The sequence below is a fragment of the Lissotriton vulgaris genome, chromosome 3_1 (assembly GCF_964263255.1).
Source record: "Lissotriton vulgaris chromosome 3_1, aLisVul1.2, whole genome shotgun sequence".
Classification (NCBI taxonomy): Eukaryota; Metazoa; Chordata; class Amphibia; order Caudata; family Salamandridae; genus Lissotriton; species Lissotriton vulgaris.
In genome coordinates, this window is record NC_141689.1 from 575057133 (window position 1) to 575077034 (window position 19902).

The following is a 19902-nucleotide window of genomic DNA, read 5'->3' on the forward strand; positions in this document are numbered from 1 at the left end:
CAAAGTTGCATACAACACATAGCTACTCATTGTGGAATAGAATGGAACCAAACATGTTAACAGGCCCTGGAATATGAAGATAAAACATAAAAGGCCGATTTATATGTTGGACATAAGGATTCTCTGTCGCAATGGCGAAAGAGTATCCTTACCCCCAACATAATGGTCCAACTGCCAGATTTAGAAGCGGGTAAACTTGTTGTGTAACTATGGCAAAAACTACTCCGTCACCACCATGGCTACACCCCTCAAACGGCCCAACTGAGTAAGGGTCGTCAGAGTCTGGCGGCTATGTGCACCCACCTAATTTAGACAGGCGGATATAGAATAGAGTAGAATACGATAGAATAGAATAGAATAGAAGGGTTTTTGAATAGCGCATGGCTACCCGGAAGCATGCCAGCATTGTGTGATCACTAAAGTGGGGACTACCGTCTAAGGAAAGAGCCAGGTTTTAAGTTGTTTACGAAAAGCTAAGTGCTTAGGTTGTATACGAAGCTGCAACGGCAAGCTATTCCACAGCTTGAGGCATTATATGAGAAGCATCGGCCTCCACTTTTGGTCTTCCTTACCCTTGGTACCACTGCAAGGGTACAACTCATTAATGAAGGCTTCTGGTGACCTTGTAAGGGTTAATCAAAGATGTGATGATGGGAGGCCCATTTCCACCTAGGGACTTATGGGCGATGAACAGGGCCTTGAAGTTGAATCTTTCCTGCACCGGTATCCAATGAAGCATGCATAGCGACGGTTTTGCAGAGCTTCGTTTCTGGGTTCCCGTAAGCAGACTTGCAGCAGAATTCTGCACGGTCTGCAATTTTGAGATTATGTGGATGGGGTCACCCAGGTAAAGGGCATTACCATAGTCTATTATTTATAAGAGCTTGGACCAAGGTTTTTTTAAGCTTGATCCGGTAGAAGCGGCAGAACTTTGCGAATCATTCTTAGCAAGCCAAAACAAAGCGCAGTGGTTTTTCTGGCTTGAACTTTGAATGAGAGGTCTTTGTCCAACCAGACACCCAGGCTTTTTGTTTCTGTTTTCGGTGTGGGTACTGAACCCATACACATTGGACACATAGTGTTGGCTTTGAAATTTAGCTGGTTGCCAAGTAGCATGAACTCAGTTTTGTCACTATTGAGTTTTAATTGGGAAAGACTCATCCGATTAGTGACTTCCTCAAGGCAATGATTGAGATCCGGGGGCGTATGGTTAGTCTGGGTCAAAGCCACCACCAGCTGGGTGTCATCGGCATATGGAGCTATATGGATCCCAAAGGGGGCAACCATCTCCACCAGTGGATGCATATAGACATTAAAAAGGGTTGAGCTTAAAGATGAGCCCTGTGGGACTCCACATTTGAGTGGGACCGGTTTAGACCGGGCATCACCAGAGAACACATGGAAACACCTATCCTCCAATCAGGTAGAACATCACATTAGGGCATTGCGCCCTACCAACACTGTGGTAACCACCATGACCCCAGGCCAAATGGCCTTTCACTGAGGTTCCAATGCCCCTTTATCCCAAATGTCAGGGTGCAACTCTAGAGCTTTCCACGTGCCCGGCCCCTTGGCTGCCAAAGCAGCAAAAGCAGCAAAAGCAGTGTGCGTAATTCACTGGGGGTAGGGGGTGTATCTCACCCCTTCCTTATCGTGACAAAAAACATGCCCCCATTGTTGCATCTGCCCCCAGTTGCGGTACAGCTGAGGACATTTGCTTGGGCACCACTGTGCCTGTGGAACTCCCCTCTGGGACTCATACAGCAACAATCGCCCCCACGTTGCAGCTGCCCGCAATCCACGGTGCAGCTGGGACGATAGAGAACTGGCACCAACCGTGCCTGGGGAGCCCCGTTCACCTGGCTCCTCCTGGGGCCAGCACTCGGTACTGACAGTGCCCCGTAGGCCCCCACTCCTCAAAATCGGCACTAACCATGTGCCTTGGGGAGCCCCTCTCACCTGGGCTCTCTGGTGGGCTTCTTCCAGTCTATGGGCACCGGGGACAGCGCAGGACTCCAGCCGGGAGCCCTCGAGGCTCTGGTCCTCTCCCTTGGGGTCTGGCGAGCCTATTAGGCTCTGTCTCCACTTGACCAACTCTGCAGGGCTCTCCGGTACTTCTTTCCACTTTAGCAGTAGGCTCCTGCCGGAATGCTGCATCCCCAGTGTTTCTTCTCTCCCCACAGCACCGACCACAGACAGGCTCTCCTGCCTGACTTCCAGTCTGGCACTCGGATTGGACAGAGTGGCAGCATGATTCTCAGGCTCAGAAAAGTGTGGCAACAAGTATGGGCCACACGTTTACATGGGCAGTGGAAGACCTCTTCCTTTGGGCATCTGGGGACACGCTGGACTCTCCTGGGCACCACGAGAGCCCTGCCCCCCCAACCAGGCAACACTCGCCTGACTTCCGGCGGCCTCTCCTGGACCGCTCTGCCTGATTGGCTGCTCACAGCAATGGCCCCGCCCACAGCCAGGCAAAAGGCTAGCCTGGCTTCCTTGCTTCACGGAGGAGCATCTCTGTCCTTTTCTGGGGCTCAGGAGAATAAAACAAATAGTGCCCACCACTCGCTCCTGATACCCAAGCAGAGTTGGAGTTCCACGCATTGGGCTCTGATCATGAAGATGTAGCGCTCAGGAGGCGCTAAATTCAAAATGCAGAGGGGCAGAGCTGGGCACAGGCATGCCAGTATGTAGGGACCCCCAGGAAGCTGCAGCGGGGTCCCATGGCAGTTCCTCCTTCCCCAGCAGTCCAATAATTTTAAATCAAACGTCACTAGTAAGGAAGATTTATCATTACAATTCCAAAGATATTAACTATGATGAGGCCATTTCTCTCTGATCAGAAATTGCTGTTTAAAAATGTATTAAGTAATTCCTAATTTTAACCTATGAGAGGTGTAATCCTCAGAGTAGTAAAAACGAATTTAGCTATTTGTCACTACAAGGACATGCAAAACATAATTATATATGTCCTACCTTTTACTTACACAACACCCTGCTCTTGGGGCTACCTAGGGGATACCATAGGGGTGGCTTATGTGCAAGAAAAGAAGAGTTTAAGGCTTTGGTAAGTAGTTTTAAATGTCAAGTGGAAGTGGCAGTAAACTGCACACACAAGAACTGCAGTCGCAGGCCTGAGGCAGGTTTGAAAGGCTTATTGTGTGGGTGGCGTAGTCAGTGCATCAAGCTCACTAGTAGCATTTAACTTAAAGGCCCTGGGTATATGGTTTACTACTATACAAGACACCTACTTGTAAATTAAATATGCCAATCATGTATACACCAAAGACACATATGTTTAGGGAAGAAGCACATTCACTTTAGCACTGGTCAGCAGTGGTAAAGTGCTCAGGCTCCAAACAAAAGTCCTTATTTAACGAAAAGTACACTAGCTTTGAAAACTAGAATTGGAAAGACCTTTAGACTTAATACCTATGGACACTTTTTGTGCGCATTTTGTGTTGACCTTGGTTTGTTGCTTACGTGCTTTGGATCCAATAATGCACCTGAGAACTAGAAAATTGCAATACCTCTACCAAACCGTTTCTATAAATAAAGCATTATGATCAATGGAAGTGAAAACATAAAGTGACATTTGCAAGCATATTACCTGATGTTTTGAAATAGTTATGATAATCTATCCATCAAGTGTTTAATCCTTAACCATTTCTTTTGTTTAAGCATTAAACACATTTGCAGCAAAAAAACATTTTTACTCGTTCTGATGAACGCAAACGGGAAATCGGCCCGTTTGCGACAGCAAAATAGTTCTGGCCCATGTACAAACCCAATTTTGTGAGCCGGTAACCTATTACTGACTCAGGAAATAGGGTTTGCGACTCACTATTAGGAAGGGGCTTGCCAAGGGCGTCCCTACCTAATCGCAAGTCCCAATGGTATGTATCATTATTTTGCAACCACCTTGCTGTCGCAAAACACTTGCGGTTTACCACCTACTTCAAGTAGGTGGTAAGCCACTTGCAAACAGGAAGGGGTCCCCAGGGGACCCCTTCCCCTTTGTGACTGACATTCAAAGTATTTTTTAAGAGAATTCAGTGGTCCCACTGACCCCTGCCAACTCTTAAAAAATTAAACCGCATTGTTTCATATTTTTCTTTTTTAAATGCATTCCTGTTTTTCTTTAAGGAAAATGAACTGCATTTAAAAAAACTGCTTTATTTAAAAAGCATTAAGAAAGCAACAATATCTCAACCGGTATCATTCTGCAGGACAGTTAGAAACTTATGTGGAAAACATTACATGAAAGAAAAGGAGACTCTGTGGTTTTTTAGAAATGTGCACACTGCATCATATATTTGGCTACAAATAACAATAGAGGGAAATACAGTTGTGACAGCACTGTAGGAAAACAATTCCATGAACAACCTGAATTGGACTTTGTGCTCGATTGTGTACATGACACAAGGGGTGGCGACGCAAGTGACAATATGTGATCAGCAAGGAACGGCGCAAGGTGCAAGGGTGAAACGATATGTACAGTGAATAGGGAGGTTCAAGTCAATGATTCACAATCTTTTTAGCCAGTTTGTTAACAGTTTCCTTTGAACCACAAGAGGAATGCACCATCAATTGTGCTGACAGGTCGACGACATTTGGATCCTCTAAATTAAGATCATCTTCAGAACTGGGTTGAAGGTTAGACGGTGCTGCACAAGGGGTGCAAAAGAGATGGGTCATGGAGGAAAAGGGGAAGAGGGAGGAGGTGTGACCAGCGGGAGGGGGTAACAAGGGTGAAGGAGCATCAGGGCTACTAAGGCGAGAATACAAAAAGGGGTGGGGGCAGAGAAAAGGGGGGGAAAGGGGGCCAGGGGCACAAGGCGGAGGCGCTGATGGCGAGGGAATGAGGTGGTCGCCAGGACAAGGGGCTGAATGTGGCATGGCCTCAAGTAAGGGCTGTGTTGTAGTGGCGCTGTGACTAGGGAGGAGGGCCCTAGTCCGCTTGGCTGCTAGGTGGCCTGGAAGGGAAAAATGTATGGCAGGGAGGGGCCAGGCGAAGGATGTGAGCTGGCGCGGGGTGAGCACACACAGCACGAGTAACACAGTAAGAAATACCTGGATAGTGATTCAATTACTGTAGCGGCCGTGTCCCAACAGACATCAGCGAGGTAGGAAGGTGTAGGTTGCACCCCAGTCGATTAGGTGGGCTCCGACTCTGTGGAGTAAAGAGCAAGTAAGTAAAGCCCGGGTGGGAGGTGGCGTGGGCTGTTGCTAGGAAGCGGCATGCGAGTTAGAGTAATTAGCGGAATTACTGGCCGGAATGGAGGCTGTGTCCCGGAGGGCAATAGCACTATGGAGGATATCTGGGAGACACTATAATTAGTGTGCGCATCATATCTGAGGAAAGAAGGAGCATATCAGTGAGGTCCGGGTGACCTGGGCGGCGTTAGTATTTAGGGCAGGAAGCGAGGGGGTCAAGCGGTATGATGCCCATGCCTGTTAGGTGAGCTGGTCGAGGGATGTTCTTACCTGGGAACTGAAGGTGTATCCAGCGCGGGACGGCATGGAAATCAACCGTTTGCAGCCACGGATATGTGCTGTGTGAACAACGGGCAGAGGACGGAAGTAGGTAATAGAGGAGATTCCGTGAACTACCATGGCAACTGGTCACGTGACCGCTGTGGCAGGGACTGTCTGGAGTGACGAGTCGCCTGGTCATGTGGTCGTGGAGAAGGGGAGTGTCAAGTGTGACGTGGTCTGGGCAGAGGGCCCAGACGTGGTGTGGGAGGAAGGGGGAGTGAACAGGAGGGTACTTCATGCGAATGCAGAATTAAAGGAAGAAGAGGATGGAAAAACCCACAACAATGAATGTCAAAAGAACATGTTGTTTCAGGACATTTAATGGAAGGCAGTCTAAGTCAAATTAAAGCGATTGCATGTGAAGCAATGCAGGCAGTTAAATATAAAACATAAACCATTCAAAGGTGAACAGCTATGCAAATGATTACAGGTGAATGATACCACAATTGAAAGGATAGTTAAGCAAGCATGACATGGGACAAGGGAATTCAGTTGTAGTGGTACAAGGGGACTGTGACAGGATAAGGGCAGAACGTGCAACGAGTCTAGATGTCAGAAGGCTTCTGGAGTGTTAGTGACATCAACTCTAGACTAGATTAAGCGTATTTAAGGCATGGGGCATGTTCAGAGAAGGTCGCAGTCAGTTTATTTAAAAAGAAGTCACAGACATGGTGGTCTGCCGACTACAACCGAATATTAATGAGGCAGGCAATTTGCGACCCCATTAGGAATCGCAAACAGTGTCTGAGACACTGTTGTACATTCCTATTTGCGAGTCACAAATTGGGAGTCGCAAATCAATGCAATTTGCGACTCACAAATTGGTAGCATTGTACATCTGGCCCTAGGTGTACTGTGAAGCTTGGATGAAATTCAAGGCAAAGTTTCAAACTTGACTTGTGGTCCACTATGTAAAATTTCTTCTGGTAATCAAAAAAAGGGTAATAAAGAGTATTTACTCCATAGGTCGAGTCTTCGGCGGATCACGATTGTGTAATTTTGAAGTGTACATTATACATACACACCTTACCAAGAGTATCTTTTAGAACTATCTTAATTTATGTCTTGCCTTGTGACGAATGAAAGTTCTACCAGTTCAAGAGTATCAATGCTTAAACTGCATTTGCCCTAGCCTGAACTGAAAATAATCTGTGCTTTTAAATTGTTTTTTCTAATTTCAAAAGATTATTTAAATTACTTTGAACGAAACTAAAACAGATTGGGAAAGACAACTGAATATTTTTGAAGCAACCTGTCCTGCCACCTGAGTAGAGCTAAGTAAACGAGTTCAAATCTAGGCGCAACATATTCCATAAATTAAAAACAATATGGAAGTTTGAAACCAGCAAAAGCTATTCAAGTTGAATCTTATTGAAGGCTCATATTGTTAGTGTTGCAGAACAGTGCAAGGGAGTCTAACACAAGCTCCTTCCTTAATCTTTTACAGATACAACCTGTAAGTGCGAACTTCATAGGATTGGTTTGGTCCTAAATCATGAAAAATGAGTCCCTAGGTGACATATATAATTTACTTTATTCATTTCTGTCTTTAAATGTTTATTGAACAAATGGTTAATAACACCTATTGTGGTCATTACTGCTCTAATAGGAAATCACCTTTTAAGTACTCCATTAAGAGTTAGGCTACAAATATGTCATTATTGACTTTTTTTGTAAGTAACTACATCCCACAATAATATCCAGGTAGAAAAGCGTAATTTGAATTGAAATTAGGATTTTGATTACTAATATTAAAGTACGCTATTGTTATGTGTTATAGCACATACATAATTGGTGTCAGTTTGTTCATTACTTGGTCCAATGTATTGTGCCTTAGTTGCGTATGTTTGTCACAAGTGTGCTTTCTGTTTGTCATATTCTTAAACCTGTTTGCTTATATATGCTCACTCGGAGTATAACTGTAATAATGAACACAAACAACCCTGCACAAATAACATTTTGTCACTGTACTATGCATCTTTTCTATGGCTGTTTCAAACTTTTGCACTACACATTGGGAACTTGGGAATAAACATAGAAACACGATTTGAAGCCTATTTTTGCAATCTATTTCTGAGACTGCACAGTTTACCACTCCAATTGACGTCATTTATTACCTTGTAGTATGGCAGTACACAAAATACAGGAGTGATCAGCAGTGAGTGGGTACTATTTCTGCTCATCCTCTAATGTGTGCAAGGTGGAACAAGCATTTGCAATGCAATAGGCCTCACATTTACGTGAGTTCAAGCTATTGGCATTGTAAATGACAATGCATTTTATTTATGTTTTTAAAAAACGTAATAAAAGGCATTGTCATTTACAATGCCAATAGATCAAACTCGCATAAATGTGAGACTTATTGCATTGCAAATGGTAGGCATCACAGACAACAGGAGGGCGGGTGGGGGGGGAACAAGGAGTGAGAAGGCACAGACAATGGGAGGGGGTAAACAAGGCACAACAGCAGTAAGGGGGGTAAAGAAGGAACCAAAGCACGTCGTGCCTGCAGTAAGAGAAACTGAATAAATAAAATAGTGCTCACAGTCTAAATAACCGGTACCATGTTACAAACTAATTAAAGGGGCCAGTCGCCATGAGAGGTGACAAATTAAGATGAAGCAGTACTAAGGAGGGACTAACAAGCCTATTTACAAATCAGAAGCCAGCATTTAGGACAGTTAATGACACAAGCCAATGGCAAATATGGGCAGAGAGTGGGTGGGCTTATATTAGCTACTCAAACACAACAAGTCTCGCAGAGCAGAGCATGTGCGCTGGCTCTAGGCTCAACCTAAAAAACAGGGCAAAAACAATTTACATTATTTTTTCTTTGCACACCGCTTGTGATGTAGCCCACAGTACTGTCGTATTTTTGTTTGCACTAACTCTTCAACTGTTCTTTACATTTGGATTATGTGCTAATGCCATGCTTTGCACAATTCGCTCTCGTTTAAAAGGGGTGAAGAAGCCAGATTGGATGCCTCGTGTATCCTTTGAAGCTTATTCATGAGTTTGATTGGGAGGCGTCAGTAACTTCCACAGTATTAATCAATATTTAGTAAGGGAACTACAAGAAGGAAAATAATTAGGTAGCATGTTATCAAGTGACAATACACTATTGGCCTCACTATGACCATTGTGAAGGTGAACCAGGTCATTCATGGAAAAGACTGTGATGATGACTCTGGTCAGAAACGAAAAATACTGTGAATGTGACTCAGGCAAGTAATGGAAAAGACTGTGAAGGTGACTCAGGACAGTAATAGAAAAGACTGTGAAGGTGACTCAGCTCAGTAATGGAAAAGATTGTGAAGGTGGCCCAGGTCAGTTATGAAAAATACTGTGAGGGTGACTCAGGCCAGTAATGGAAAAGACTGTGAAGGTGACTCAGGTCAGTAATGTTAAAGACTATGAAGGTGACTGATTAGTAACAGAAAAGACTTCACTTGATTCTTCTAAGCAGCACAAGGTCAGAAAATAGATTCTAGCATGGCTTATTCGTTGCCTCCATTTAAGAACAGGTATGCGCTGACAAAAATAGAGCATGCCTTAGCAGCAAAACAAACAAAGTCTAGCATATCTCTTCATATTTTAGTAATTAATTTAAATTTTGCAAAGCTCCAACTTTCCCATTATAATTATTATTTTGATGTTTGCATTTTTTTGGTTTGTGAATTAAATAACATGTCTCATAATTTGTATATTTTTCTGACGTACATTTGTGGGTATTGTTTTATGGTTTAATCATACAAATTGCTTAGTTAGAGCTCCCTGGCTTCCAGTATTGATTTGGTAGGGATCCGCAGAAGCCAAAGGTTTCAGAAAAAGTGACGTAGAATGCATTATTTTTTGGTGCCACAGATAAAAACCTTGGAACTTAGCTTAGAAAAGTAAATATGTCAAAGTCCCCTGCTAACAAGGTGGGAGAAGGGTTGTAGGGACTTAGGGGCCTATTAGGATGGCGGACGGACCTGCGTCCGTCCGCCACCCCAAAGAAGGAGGGACCGTCTGCAGATGCAGCGGCGGTCCCTCCGTGCTAATGAGGATGTGACCGCCACCCTGGCGGTCACATCCTGTATTTTTAACATTGCGGCGGGTGCTGCTTGAAGCAGCACATGCAGCAATGTTAAAAAAACATGTTTACCTTTGCGTGCACGAAGCTGCAGGCATCGCGTGGTGCCTGCCGCTTCATGCATGCACCCCCCACCCTCCTTTCACCCCTGGGGGCCCGTAACGGGCCCCCACAGACAACTCTGTATGCCTTTCCACGGCAGAAATGCCGCCGTGGAAAGGCATATGACGCAGCTATTGTACTATGGCTGGCTGTGTCTGATAGACACCGCCACCCATGTTAGAGCTTTTCCGCCGCGGTCGGAAGGAAACGTGGCGGAAAAGCGGCGGACAGAAAATAGATCCCCCAGCCATCCTAATCTGGCGGGGGGTCTTTTTCCAGTCTGCAGCAGATAATCCGCATCCTGCGGGCCGGCGGTGGCTTCCGCCGGCCCTGAGGATGCGGATTATCCGTAATCCTAATGAGCCCCTTAGTTCTTTTACATCTATCAAGGCAGGTATTAAAAAGTTATAGGTTGAAAAACTATCTTCAAATGAGAAAATCTACATTATAAATAGCACGCTGAGAAGTAAAATATTGTATATATTCCAATAACAAACCTGGAGGCCTGTTCTCCAATGCTGGAATGTTGCATAATTCCTGCTGTACACCCTATGCTCCAATCCTGATTATTTGCTGAAAACGTTTGGATAACAGTACCTAGCCAACCATTTCTAGGAAGGAACGTCAATGTATTTGTCAAATTAACAAATTCATTTGTGTATCTTATTTTAACATGGTACAAGCAAATCCAAATATAGGAAGTAAGTAATTTGATTAGTAAATCACAGTATCAGGTTTGTCTAACGTTTATCCTCGCAAATGGGATTTGTCAATATGGTGGAAGTTCCATATTTACAAGTATAGGGTATGGAGTAAAGATGTGGACGTTCCAGGGAGATCCTACCTGTAGAATCAAATAACTCACAAACTTCTTTATGCATGTTTACCCATTCCTACAGGTCTTGGAGGTAGCTTCCCGAAATGCACACCTTTTTTAAATGTATTCTTTTGAATGGCTGGAGTAAGACAGCTTCCAGCATCAAACTGTGGCAGGAACACCTCCACAACTATGCAGACATCGAGGAATGGAGTCTCCATGAATGTGTGTCCTCTAAGGAGAAAGTGGTAAGATTTCAAATGCACATTTGCATCATATTTCCATATGCAGAATTGTTGACTTGTTGGGAATTCTGCGTCTGTAAATATTACACATGCAAGGGCTCATGGAAATATTTGACAGGCATACAGTTCCAATACTGCAGGCTACATTTATGAATTCCCGAGAGGAAAATCACAAATTTTCTCCAAATATAGGATTTATCGCACAGAAGCATATTTCTGACTTATCTTGTTTGGTAAGGACCTACGTTGCCTAATACTGATATTTACCTGTCAATATGTACCCTACTTTAAAAATAAATGGCAGCTGAAACAAGAGGCAATAAAATAATTTACCCGTAATCATTAGGAAGCTTTTATAGGCTTTTGTTCAGGGCCAAAGCTAGGGGTGAGTTTTTGTTAGACTGGAATGAACTATCTATTCCGAGCTAGCAGTGCTGGCTCAGGGTTGCACTTGAGTCAGGCCAGTGCTACTCAATGATGGCAGCAGGTGGGGCTGGTCTTGAAAGTAAACCATCTGTAACAGGAGTCTGGGATATGAAAAGCTGGACTGGGCTGCGATTGCCTCTGTGATGAACAGTGGTCTATGGTGGTCTGCATTCGATTTTATTTTAGGGGAGACAGTTCTGTGTGACGGATTATACAATGAAAAAAAGATGGTTCTCCGTCAAAGTCATACCTTTTTGAGCAAGTTGATTTTTAAAATACACAGACTAAGAAATTGGTGATCCGGTATGTAGCCACCTTTGAAGATGAAGTCTGAAAAGAAGTCCTTGAACTTCTGAGGATTGCATCACATACAGGCCAGTTTCCTGTTGGTCCAATTTATGATTTTACACAGGGCGTCCAATGCTAAGGACCTGATGTTCAGAGCAATTGATGATACCTGCGCTTCCTGGAATGTGGGAAATTGACACCTTTACCCAATCCCTCTGGGAATGTAGACTGATTACGATATAATTGGAAAGTGTGCAAAGGTAATTGGAATCCATGGTTGGATTTGGCTACTCAAACGAAGGGCTGCACTTTAGCCCTAGGTATATGGGAGACAACTGATCTTCCTAGAAATCAAAGAAATTGGGCACTTCTCCTATACCAATCTTAATAGAATAAAGCAGGACCATGGACCATTTTATGTCCATTGAGTGGGTGGTTTCTCAATCCTGGGGATGTCCTGGTAAGTTTGTGAAGATACATTGGTATTGGATGGAACGACTTGGTATTGGTTGAACTGTTGGTAGCTGCCTTGGAAGTGGTCTGCTGCCAATCCGACCCCTGTACTTGTACAGCCCTCTATGGTTTTCTTGCCTTTATGGTGTGCTCCTCTGACCCACTATTACCTATGTGATTTTCAAAATAATCGCTAAGCAGATGTCAAAAATGCAACTTGCCATTCCATTGCATTCGTATGCTCTTGTTTGATGACGATGAAACTTGAAGTCAGAAAAAGATCTCAGTGGGCTGAGTGCCTGTCATAAAAACTGCAGTCTGCAGATTTCAATCATGTGATGCACACTCATACCTTGACTATAACGAGGAGTGAAAATTCCAATTCAAGCGCAATCATGAGTTTTTTGTGCAGGCATCAGAATTCTGAGTTGTGTTGTGCAGGCATCAGAATTCTGAGTTGTGTGGGATAATAACTGCACACTCACAATATCACCATTGATAGATTCTGTCAGGAAAAACCTAGCAATATGTATCAGGAGATAAAATACAGGATAAACATGATGCATGCAGGAATGGGTGCACTGAACCAGTGGCGGCTACATTTCAGGGACAGATGAGGCTTGCCCCACCTGCTGCAAGCACAGCAGGTAGATATAAAAAATAATGGTCATACTCATCATCAATTAATTGCAGGCATACGAGTGTTGGAGTGTGTGGGTGAGGTGGGGCTATTGGCAGGAGCAAGATTAAGATGACGTGAAGCTGGCAACTAGTGAAGAGTGTAAATGTCAGATTGGTCGAGTGCCACGGCCAGCCCAACAAGCGCACTTCAGCCTGCAAAATCCTAGCAGTGATAACATTTCGGGTGATTGCAATCATAGGCACCTAGCATCAGAATCAGAGCTGGGTTAGCCTGCTTAAATCAATCCTGGAGCTGCCCTCTTGCTGAAAACAGTCAGACCACTTCAGTTATTGGGTACTTTAATTGTGAGTGACAGAGACTACTACAGTGCCAGAGACTACTATGGCAATGTGAGTTTTTGAAACCAAACATTTTTTAACTGTTTGCTATTTCATTTCACATTTTTACATACTCAAGGACTTGCACCACCCCCCAACAATGACGTTTTAGAAAAACCATGACAAAACAAGCATTAACAAAGACAAAATGCTGGCAACCAATGCCAGCTCTATTGGCTATGGCAATGCTTGTTTACATTTGCTGTTGCAAAGTGTTAAGGTGACATTACAGGTGCCTGTAATTTGAGTGTTTGCTTGGGAGATGATTTCCTTTTGTCACCCACCACTCTAGTAAGGGTAAGGGAGTTACAATCCCAAGATAACCCCTGCTTACTCCCTTGGCAGCTTAGCAGACAGTAAGGTTTAACCCAGAGGCAATGTGTAAAGCATTTGCACAACCCACACTCACACTAGTGACACATCAAATGCACAACAAAAGAGACTCCACACCAGGTTATATAAAAATATCACTTGTATTGTATAAAAACACATAGACCACATTTACATAAACCATAAATCACTTTGCCAACTAGGCAATTGTCATAATATCACAGGTAGTGCAATAAGTGCACTAGCTTCCAGTTGCAAAGCGCATCGAATTCAACCCTTGCTTGGCCCTTGCTTTTCGGGCAATGCACAACATTGGACCTAGATACTTTTTGAAAGAGACTCCTCCATGTCAATTGGCTGGCACTCTTAGATCCAATTCCAGGCATTATTATGCGTTCCCAGGTTTTCCAAAGCCAGAAAGGGAGGCAGGGCCTTCTCGATCAGGACAGCTATGCTATGGAATGCACTTCCTCTTCGTCTTCGCATACTGGAATCTGAATCCAATTTTTGAAGGCACCTGAAGGCTTCACTCTTCGGCTAGGCTAGTCTCGTCCCTTATCTAAGCGCCGGGGCACCTCTGTTTCAGGTAGTTGTTTGCGCTATAAGAGTAACATTATTATTATAAAGTAAATACATACATGTTGCACACCTCTTCAAAATACTTTGCACCATTACTGTATATATTATGCAGGTCCTGGAATGATACTTGGTATTCTGTTTTTATAAGGTATGAGCACAACCTAAATCCTAACTAGGGGCACAAAACATTCAGCAGATTTGCAGAAAGCATGTAAATCACATTAGGCCCCTGACTAGCATAGAAATCACAAAGCCATGCCACAAACAAACAAGCAGCAGCAGCATCTGCACTTCTGATAAATGAAATATGGTGCATATGTTCTCAAGTGGCCCAGTAACCCGTAGGTTACTGGGCCACCTGCCCACCTGCCCACCTACCATAGTCACTGCCACAAGTTTCTTATGATGATCGGGCCTCTGTTGAGGTCTACCCCATGTGGCAAACTCCAATCAATGCTCCCAAGGTATGTCTCAGAATGGGATGATACCTGTGAGCCGATACCTTGGGGAATACAGTGAATACCTCTAACAGTCTTGGGCAGCCGGCTCGGGCGGAGGCGGTAACTTAATCCCCCTATGCCTCTGGTGCTGCTCGTCAATTCCACACTGTGGTGTACAATGTGGGCATGTTTGCACGTGCCTCCCTCTCACTCACGAAGCCCAACAGTTGCCGAGACTCTGGGACAGAATCGGGTGAGCCGCACTCCGTGGCTGCAGGTTGTTAGGCAATCTCTCAAGGCTGGGGCCGTGTCAGGAGATGCTGAGGCAGCTACTTCTTACAGCGATGCCCCGACGCCGGTGCAGGCCGGGGGAGGAGGGCTCACCACATGCCAGTCATGGCCAGAGAAAGGGAGAGCCCTTCCTCACTGACATCTTCCCCCCTCCTGCTGCTTTGAACAGGAACAACAGTGCAGCGCTTGAGCCATGCTGGATTACAGTGCTTCTACATGACAAGGGAAACACTCTCCACATACTTACTTTGCAAACTAGGTATAAGGACAGTCCAGTCCTTTTCCTGCCCCAGACAGGAGCAGCAACTGCTGGCCAGCACATCCCACGCACAGCAGAGGCAGAGCTCCTCAAACAGCTCTTCAGCTCTCCTTCCTGGCAGCTTTACTTTGTGATACAGCAAGGGTCTGGTGAAGGCTTTTATCTCCCAGAGACTTCCAACAGGAGGCAAGCACACACAAGCCCTTGGAGATCTTCATAAGCGGGATGCCACAGCAGGATAAAAAGAGTCATTAATTATCCTCTGCCCACAGACAGAAGCAGCAACTGCAGGCCAATCCACCCCTCACACAGAAAATGTGGCACTCCTCACACAGCTTTTCAGCTCTTCTTTCTTCGCAGGGTCCTCTTGTTTCCAGAAGTAATCTAAAGTCTCATACTTATACCCAATTTTCCCATTCTTCTCTTTGTTTCAGAGTCTCTGAGCTCCGTACAAACCAGTTCTGTCCTCCCTGGTCCAGCTTTACCAGAGGGAGTGGAGACAGCATTGTGCAAAGGAGACACAGACTAATAAGCTGTTAGTGAAACTCCACCCACCACCCTAGGTCTATTCAGCCATGCGACGAGTAACCCCGCAAGGTAGGACTCACTTCAATCCCTCTTGTGACTGTCTAGATTGAATGTATATCCCCAGCTCCTGTCACTCCATAACTAGAAAGTGAATACATAATCAGGCGGGGGCACCCAGAATGGTAAAGAAAGAAAATTACCACTTTCTAAAAGTGGCATTTCCAAACACGCAATTTTCAAAACACCATTACAAGAATATGTGTTATTAAATTCTGAGTTCAGAGAGCCTAAGCTCCATTACTCATCTTGTACCAATGGAAAGTTACACTACACTTGTAAGATGTTACAAGGCAGCTCCCATGTTGACCTACGAGCATGATAGCTTTTCAACCGTGAAAAACAAAATACACCATATGTCACTATCAGGACATGTAACACACACTAGTACATGTCTTACCTTTCACATACACTGCACCCTGCCCACAGGGCTACCTTGGGCCTACCTGAGGGCTGCCTCACATGTATGAAAAGGGAAGGTTAGAGCCTGGCAAGCAGGTGCACTTGCCAGGTCAACGTGGCAGTTTAAAACTGTGTGGCAGGTCTGAGACACATTTACAGGTCAACTCATGTGGGTAGCACAACCTGTGTTGCAAGCCAACTAGTAGTATTTGATTTACAGGCCCTGGCACACTCAGTACACTTTACTAGGAACTTACCAGTAAATCAAACATGCAAATCATTGATAACCAATTACAATCACAATTTACACAGAGAGCATATGCACTTTAGCACTGATCAGCAATTGTAAATTGCCCAGAGTCATATAGCCAACAAACAAGGTGTCAGAGAAGTAGGAGGCAAAAGGCAAAATGTTTGGGGAAATACCTGCAAAAATGGCCAGGTCTAACAGTCACCCTCAGAAACAGTAAGAATAGCAAAATGCCTGGCACAACATAACGTATTTAAAAAAGGAAAAAAGCATGCAGTTGTGAAAAGCCACATCTAGCTCATGGCCTGATTTTGTTTCTGTGGCATATGCTTGCAACAAAAGTGTAATAAATAAATAATAATTGCACCAGCATGCCAAGGTCAGCCCTACTGAATTTACCAAGGCTTGTTTTTAGTAGCTACCATCATTCTTACAATATTAATATTCCTCAACAGTCAGAAAAGCGGGAAGAATTTGCTTCACACTCTCAGGACTCCCTGAAGACCTTCCATTCAGCTGTGAGTTAATTCCACAGTCCATTGGGAATCTTAGCTTGCTGGAGACAAAATGTATTTTAAAGGGCCCACTCTGACTCTCTTGTAATAGTATCATTTTCTTTTAAGAATAATACAAGGGTGTGTTTCACTTTCCCTAGGGCCTATTCTGAAGGTCACGTGAAAGGTGCTTTTGTAAGCACTGTGGCCACTGAACATCTTTGCATTAAACTGCTGTGGTCTGTCATGCTCACAATTACACATTCTTAATTCTGTACCAACCGACATTTAAACCTAACACAATTTTAAATACCACTTTTGGGGCGAGATTAAGCAAATTGCACTGCTGCAGAGACAATTTTGCTCCGGCGCAGCAATGTTCAGCTGTAATTGTGCACCTTCACAGTGATAATTACACCGACCAGCCATTGCAAAATGGGAACCCATAAATGGCCAGCCAGGGCAAATGCTATTTTTGCACTAGATAGTGTGGTCAGTAGTTAAGGAAAAATGGCACTTCACCAGGTAATATGTTCTTCATTAGGTAAGTGCCCCTTGATCATTTTTAGAGTAACAGTAAAAGAGGCAAATACAAGTTGCGGTTTTTTCTTCACCGACAGCTATAAATTAATATTGATTACTACTTGCTCTAAATTTATAGACTGTCACTGAATCTCCCTTACCACGGGCACTCTGTACTTCAATCAGGATGTTGTAAATAGGATGGTCATAGATGACAGGATACTTCTAGTTGATTACATGTAGATTTATTGTAGGACACAGCTGAGTATACAACCTCGCCAGCTGACCAGACCATCAGCTGACACTGGTAGAACACACTGGTACAGGTTAGAACACACACAGGTATACAGGAAGGCTGAGAAGGTGAAAACACTAAGGAAGGACTAAAGACTACAGTAGGCCATATTACAAAAGAATCAATGTACAACACAGGACTCTTCGAGCTCTTGCACGGCGCGCTTGGAGTCTGCTGACGGATTTGTTTTCATAATTCAGTTATCTGTTTTAGGGCTATTTTGGTATAATTAATTAAATGTTCCTCTGTTATTCTTTAATATGTTACACTTTAAAAATATTAGATGACAGAAATGTCACACTTTTAAAATATTAGAGGATAGAAAGGGATTTGCTAATTCATACATATGGTACCAACAATGATAGCGCAAAACCGTAAGGTTGCCAAGTATATGCACTTTGCAGATTATAAATATGAAAGAAAATAGTGAGTTGGTAATTGTCGCCTCTCCTTTCGCAGCAGATGGCAGGTCTTAATTACCAAAGTGAGAAAAAGTAATTCATAAAACGTGTCTGTGCCGGCTGCAATATCCCGGATTAAATTTATGATAGAAGAAATTAAACCAGATCGCGAAATTAAGTGTAAACAACGGGAGAAAAGAACCAAGCTGTGCTGGGGTAGTCACTCAGCCTTCTTTATGATGAATTAGAGGTACATTTCAGCAGGATGCGCAACTGATTTATTGTACGATTAAACCGTAGCAAGGGAAATGCACACAGCAACAGCCTCACAGCTTCAAAGCACGGCAGAGTATGTGTGCCAAAAAAGCACGCAGGCCTGATGCAAGTGTTCTTCAACACATCACAAAACGGGATGCGTCGTACTATAATGCACTCAACACACGATACTGTGTGATAAATAAGGACAGCTAAAGCAAATGTGGAAAGGGAAAACGTAATCGGTTGGCAATATTACATTGACCTATTTGTACTTTCGCCTCACCCTTTTTTAAAATATTGAGGCTGGTTCCCGACTGCTAGTAATGTCAACTCATTAATCATTTCTGGTTAAGAGTTATTGGAAGGCTCTCACGTTTGGTATTTTTTCCCCATCTCCCTTCTTAAGTCGCTTCTGAGATTTGTAAAAATGATCGTTTCAGAGCCAACAGATTGATTGTCGTTTTCAGAGTTTTATCAAGGTTCTGATCTCTGTTAGAGCTTCGAAGATTTTAAGCCACTGATTGCCGAGTGCATGCAGGTGGCCATGTAAAGGAGTACCATGCGGATTCCTTAAATGTAAATTCGTTCCACATGTATATCCTTACCAGTTAGGATTTCACCAATTTCTCTTGGACCAATGTTGAATGAATGAAAAAAATTCAATTTATGTAGCGCGTCAGCTTTCAATCAAAGGCTTCCCGGGGCTGGCACTCCTCAGACAGGCATTTGCATGAAATGCATTGGAGAGCAGAAGGAACTCACTGTGACACATCTTTAGAGTCTCAAAGGTTATAAATGTATGAATCATGAACGACGCGAACAGAAACGTTTGCTGGGGATCATTGGTAAAGCATGTTTGACAATATGACCTTTCCTTCTAACGTACCGGAGCAGGGTATTCGGCCCTAACTCCTGCATTCAGTTCACCTACATGTGTCATGCAGTTCCTAACTTGCTAAATTGCACAGAGTCATGTGTCCAGCTGTTTCTGAGACCCATGGGAGCATTATCGGCATTCCCATCACATGAAGCACTTAGTTCATGCTGAGGTTCTGCCTTTTGTTTTAACAAATTTCCTTTCAGCTTATTCCAGATCTGCATACCATGTAATTAATGTGAATCAAATCCACTGGTGCAAATATGGTCAACTCCCACACGCCTTATTAAATTATAATCACTATTGTCTCTCCTGTAGCTTTAAAAAAAACACAACATGGCAAACTGGGTTTATCTGTAACCTCATCTGGTCAATACCCATATATATGTGAGGAGACTCAAGTAGCTTTCAACCTACCTTTTCAATTGCAGTGTTTTTACAGCCAATATGGATTACATTATTGTGTTACTCACACTAGTTGGTGTCCCATCACCTACGCTTCTTACCACAACACTTACTCAGTGCCATAACATTATTGCCTACCTTAGTTATTTGGAGATGCAACTACAATATTAAGTGATGCCTCGAGGAACAGGTTTCTAGAGACAGAGAAAATCCTTGGCACAACCTGTCACCTCATATCACAACATGTGAAAAACAGATCTCCTCTAACATAACCACATGTGCATCAACCATGCTATCCTTACTCCTCCTGTAGAAACACCACATTCTCAATCAAAGCAAGCAGTGAGGCTTCATCATGACAGTTAGGTTCATATGCACCAACAACCACAAAGGTAGCAGAGAAATGCCATGTTAACTATTCTATGGAGCAGAACATGCTCACGCTGGTATTATTGAGTTAGAAAGTCAATAGTGGTGGCAGTCAAACTGAGAGAGTCTTGCAAATAGGACCACACACATCCCCCAAAGTGTATACAGAAACCATAAAGTA

At 43.7% G+C, this 19902-nt stretch overlaps 1 protein-coding gene across 2 annotated transcripts in view; it reads right to left on the reverse strand.

Moving 5' to 3' along the window:
• EDIL3 (EGF like and discoidin domains 3) overlaps positions 1–19902 on the reverse strand; it is a 1521395-nt gene that overhangs the window by 664775 nt on the left and 836718 nt on the right. The gene's annotated exons all lie outside the window — the stretch shown is intronic.